The 6,000-nt window shown below is 36.4% G+C and overlaps 1 long non-coding RNA gene across 3 annotated transcripts in view; it reads right to left on the bottom strand.

The window, feature by feature from the left end:
• LOC116184058 (uncharacterized) overlaps positions 1 to 6,000 on the bottom strand; it is a 232,749-nt gene that overhangs the window by 28,399 nt on the left and 198,350 nt on the right. The gene's annotated exons all lie outside the window — the stretch shown is intronic.

The raw sequence follows: 6,000 nt of genomic DNA, 5'->3' as shown, positions 1-6,000 counted from the left end.
CAAAGCCCTGTATTGTGAGGTTTTGTTTAATATATGAAGTATAACTAGTCATTAGTTTAACACAATAGCTCTGCTTTCCATTATTTTATTATTTCTGTTTCTGAGCAACAGACAATGTTTTGGATGGCTGCTGTTATCCAGCAAAGTAGTTTTAAATAATAGTGATGTACAATAAAATATTAAATGAAAGAAGCTGAAATAATAACTTCTTAAATAACTCTAATAAGCTACCAATTAACAGTACAGGGGGTGGCAATAAGGAATTACCTGTTTAAAGTAACATTCAAAAAAATTTTTCTAAATAAAAGAAAATGGGCATAAACTTTATGCATTTGTCTGTGTATCTTTTGCAGCAGTGAATCTACAAAAATCCATACAGTGGGTTGTTTTTTTTTTTCTCATCCATTATACTTTTAAAATTGATTAAAAATAGAATATTGCCCCAGATTCAGTAATGACTTCAATGAACTACATTTAAAAAAATTCAACAACTTCAATTCTACCCAGTGGTGAGACCGGTACTAATTGAGTTTAGTGGCATTTTTCTGTAAATAATATATAGTCTCATTAAAGAAGATTTATTTTAGTTTGAAAACATATTTCTTTTTAAAATTCTTTTAAGCTGAAGGGGCAAAAATGGGGGGAAAAAGGATGAGAGCAATATTTACTATTCTGGCAAAGTGTTCAGCATACTTCTGGTTACAGGATATTTTGTTAACCTTGAATTAGAGCATAAAACACAGGTTGAACACATTTATAAATATTTACTCATAGAAGTCTACGGAATTTACAACAAACCTGCTACATGTCTAACATTTAGAGAAAATCCCCATAGGTATATGATCAAAGTAAACATTCTGACCCACTACCTGAATGTACCACACCTTGGCCAGAGGCAAGGATTCCATGTTTAGAAAGCAGAAAACACCAAACTGTGAGCAGAAAACATGAATATTTCTTTAAATATCTGATAACACTGACAAATCTCAGGGTGAAAATTATGGATGATCGCCATGTAAAATTATGCTTGAAATCAAGAACAAATAAAATTACTCCTGGAGTAGAAAAGAATGGGGGAGAGAGAGGGAGAACATGAGCTGATGTAGAGGGAATTCATTGCATGAAATTTCATTTCTTGAGAGCTATACATCAAGGTGCATTTGTTTAATGAGGCTGGCACCAGAAAGATGTATAGAACATGTCAGACACCCAGTACCAGTGCGTTCTGGGAAAAAGATAACATCTGAGGATCTGACCACTCACTTCGTCTTCGAGCCAGACTTCTCTATCTACTGGTTCTTCAGGGGATTATAAATGAGAGGGCAGGAGGAACAAGGAGCAAAATAATGAAAAACAACACAAAAAAAGAAAAATTATAACATTGTAGAGCCAAGTAAAGCCAAATTTATTGACCTCACAACTACATAATCAAGAGAAAGTTATCACTGTGGAAACTTTTACTAAAGCAGAATGATCTTAAATAACAAGGGAGTGCTATGAAATTTACAGCACTTTTAAGATATGCAAATTGAATGCAAGGTATAGACATAAGGGTAATTAATTGTAAATCTAAGAATAATGTTTCTTTGTCAGGGCTGTCTCCATGTTGTGGAATACATTCTAATGTGCCTTAACTCTGAATATTTCTTAAAGGCTGTTCTAATTATGAGATGTTCAGAATTTCAAAATAGTAGTTATTCTTATCGTTTAATATAGCTGCTGTAGAGTTTCATAACAAAATTTACTGATTACATGAAAATATTTTATTTTAATTTTCAAGGATAAAGCACTTGTTTAAAAGTCTAGGCACTGAGTCTTTACCTTGGAAAAAATAATATGATGGAAACAGCTTTTGCCTAAAGCCGTGTTTTGTGGTGCTTTTTGTTTGGGTTTTTTAAGGAGGCAGCAAAGAATCAAAATAAGTCTAAATGTAAATATCTTTATCTGCTGCATGTTTGAAATTATGGTGCTGGTTTTCGAAGGACTTCATAGAATAATAGAGACTCTTATAATTCCATTATTTACTAAATTTTTCGTTTAATTGTAGTCATTCATGTGACAATAACTCAGGTCAATCTTTCCACTGCAACAGGATCATAAACATTCACTTTCTTGATTTAAAACCTGGCAAGGTTGGAAAGGAAATTTTCCAAGTTTGAAAGGAAATTTATATAAACTTACATAACATGTAAAACCTTTTACAGAAATAACTCAAGCCCCTGTCAGCTTCAGTAGCAGGCCTGTATATGTGGCTGTGCTCCCTGACAGAAAACCCAACATTTGAGCTGCTTTTAGCATTTAATTCGGACAAATTCAAATGAAGCTTCTTTAGGGGGCAGCATAGTAAACAGTCTTCAACAATAATGCCATAATAGCCAGGATGTCTTGGGTTTTTAGAAAAAAGACACTTATTAATCCTTGTGTCTTAGCAGAACTTGCTCTAGACCCATGGAAGAATCTTAAAACAGTGAATGTTAAACATGGAGGAGTCTTAAAACTTAAACAGTGTTGGAGGGAAGGGCAGAAGCAGCCAAAGCTCTCTGTCAGTCAGAGGAGTGACCACCAAACATCAAGAGAAGCAGGTAAACCACCTTGGTTAAACCAGTCCACAGGGTTTGTGGAAATTATTCCAGCTGGTAACTCTTAAGTTCCAGCAAAAATTCTAATCACAGATATTATCTCACAAAAGAAGCTCTGATTGGAAGTATGTGATTTAGATACATGTGTAGTAGCACTGCAATGAAAAGGTCCTCATTTTCTTCAGTCATCAGCTACACTCCTACCTGTGCAGTCATCATCCATAAGGCCCACATCAAGGATATGCTTTTCATAACTCCAAAGGGAAAAGAGCAAAACACTTCAAAGTCACCTATTTTAGAAGAGGTCCAAGTGGGATAACTGGTCATGGAAGAGTGGCCATCTGGAAGGATTATAGCCCTTTGGGAAAACCATCAACTGGTATGGACTGGTTTTGTGGGAGCAGAGAGGGAGAAAAAGGAGGAATAGAGCCCCATTCCTCATGCAGTGGGCATTTAACAGCAAAAAAACCCAAATCAAAAGTTAAAAATTTTAGCCAGCAGAATCAGTGTATGTTATCTGCATGAGATGAAATGCATTTCAGAAACACATCAGACAAAGTGTTTGGGAGATAGGGAACAAAGAGAAAGGCTGATCATCGGTGTGGAATACAAAAGTAAATGCTAACACGAGTATGGAAAATGTGCACATCATCACTTTGTGTCTGTTCTGCCTAAACAATTAAAATATTCTGTTAATATTTTTTACCTAAGCATAACATACCATAACTTTAGCTCCCCTTCAGTGACAGTTTGTGCTTGGAAGTTCTGTTATAGTTTAAACAGAGAACTCAGAAAATTTTGAAATCATTGCCAGATATAGAGGCAGATTTCATAACATGAGTTAAATGCATCATGTGCTTACATGAGAGGGTCTCTCCTATATAACACTTGCAGAAATTATAAATTCTCCATATGCCAGCAGAGTTAATAGCTTCCATAAAGGAACTTTCAAAAATTATGCTTGCACAGGAGTAAGTTTCCAAAACTTTCTATAAGGAAACAGAAAACCAAGGCACTTATTAATGCTGGGTCGTAGCTGGAGCAAACTGAAATTTTCATCCTTCATTTCATGACAGCTTTCCTACACAAGGCTTAAACTTTTAGGTACCTGAAGAAAGTGTCAGTGGGAATTCTTACTGACACCTGCTTCTCTAACTTCTTGAGAAGGCAGAAAACTTAGTCTGAAGTAATGAAGGTAATGAGAGAACAGTTTGGATAAAAGATGTGCCAAGGTTATGCAAAAATTTCTAAAGACCACTCAAGGAGGAATCCTAGGAGACAAACTCCAGGGTTTTGATAGAGATAAATGATACGAAGACAGATTTTTTATTTTCTGCATAGTGCAATGGAAATGGTATTACAGCACTGATAAAAGATCTGATCTGGAAGCACAAGGCTCTTGTTTTCTCAAGCTGATTTTCCATGATGTGACAAATAAAGGCTATGGTCCTTTTGGAAACATTTTTGTACATTATAATTTAAATTGGATTTCAAGTGGAGATTACAACTTCTTTCAATCAATTAGTAAAACTGTATATCTTAGGTGCATTGCAGAGGTTAACCACAGCTATGTTTGACCCACATTAATTTTTCTCATTACTCTGTGCTATCTACCAGCAACTTTACATGCTGTTTTTGCAGGTTCAGTGAACTTTTCAAGTTGTTTTAATTTTGCCAAAATGTCTGATAATCAAACTTGTGACTGACTGCCCAAAAAATGCAAAATAGCAGAAAAGCCAAACTCAGCTTACACAGTAACCCTGACTGAAGGGTAGAGCCAGCAAGTTATGCTAAGCCAGTTATTTCTGAAGCCATTAATCACCAAAAAAATACATTTATTTTCTGTTTCTTGTCACTCCAAACCTGCTCCTCCAAGTCAATTACTGCCAAATTAAACTGTTGTGAAAACAAACTGTGGCTAGCACTGAACTGTGGCACAACTTCTACTCTCCAGCTTTCTTGTAGCTTAGCAATTGAACAGGGTGAACATCCTCTTCACCTGGAAATAACAACAGGAGGATGTGTGGACTAGACACCAATTACACATTGCTTTGTGTTTTCTCCCTTTCCATTGAAATTATTCTTGTTTTCATTGAATTAATCCGCAGTGAGGTGAACTTCCAGCATTTGGAAGTACAGAGAGCAGATTGTTAAAAGATCAAAGAGAAGCTCAGGAGGACCCATTCACCAAGTCCATTCCCACATGGTGAAGCACCATGAGCTAAACCAGTCCCTCCCATTTCAGTGGGATTCATTGACCAGTGAACATGCACAAGGCACGGGGTGGGACAGCCAAACAGGCAAATGCAGCATCAGGCCTAAACCCTCCTTGTTAAACAGACTTAGTTCTAATTGCTGGAAGATGGATGGCCTTACAAAATACTCTTTATTCCTAAGGTCGTTAAGTAAAGTGGAATTCTTCACCTTGTCCTTAAACTCAGTGGAAGCTGCTCAGTTCACCTCTTTCACTTGGTGTGTTTAATTATTTGCACAGCTTGAATTAATACTGGGTCTATGTCTGAATGTCTCTGCTTGTCTTACTTGCTGCCAATCACTTCACAATACCCAGAATTTGAGGTTTTCTTGCTGCAGGAGTCATCAGGGAGCAAAATCAAATGAAGACACTTGAGTGAGATGACTAATATTTCCAAAGAATCCTGACTTCAATTTCCCTTTTTCCTAGCATAAGTCATTCCTAGACCATTATAAGATAGGGAGAAATATCAGGCAAAATGATACACTGACTCTTCATTTTACAACGTCTTGATGGATCTTTGGTAATTCAAAACAGATTTAGAGAAGCCAGATTTACACTGCCTGTCTCCCCAATGCCTATAACCTTACATGCAGAATAGCCCCTAAATCAGAGCAACATGGACTGCAAAAATGTCACTGAGAAGAGACAATTCAGATGCACCAAAAAACAAACAAACAAAAAAGAACTGGCACACACCAATTTAAGGTTTACCCATTTAAAGAAACAATACATTATTGTGCAATATTTTCAAGTGCAAATCTTGGGATTCCAAATGTGATCCAATACAAACCAGAGTTTTGGTAAACAAGTTCTCTCTCTTTTTTTGTTTTTAAGAAGATTTTCATGTAACACTTGAGATGCCAAGCAAGAGAGGATGAAATGCTGCTATCCACAAACCAGCAATACACAGGCACAAGGTTCCTCTGCAGGAGGACAGAACCACACATAAACAAAAAAATAGAACAAAGTTAAATAAAAATAATAAAACAAAAGCTACAGATCACATCCTTTCCCTCTTTATATCCTTTAGAGGCAGCACGAAGTCAGTGCATTTGCACAGGATGTAAGTCAGGGCACAAATTGGCCCTTCAGCTCTGAGATTCCTCCAAGCTTTCCCAACAGCTTGCTGAGTGTAATTTGGGCTGGGTTATTTAAAGCTGCACA

Source organism: Lonchura striata, chromosome 11, assembly GCF_050655825.1.
Source record: "Lonchura striata isolate lonStrDom1 chromosome 11, ASM5065582v1, whole genome shotgun sequence".
NCBI lineage: Eukaryota > Metazoa > Chordata > Aves > Passeriformes > Estrildidae > Lonchura > Lonchura striata.
The sequence above is the reverse complement of the archived record's forward strand: the minus strand, read 5'-3'. Positions and strand labels throughout refer to the sequence as shown.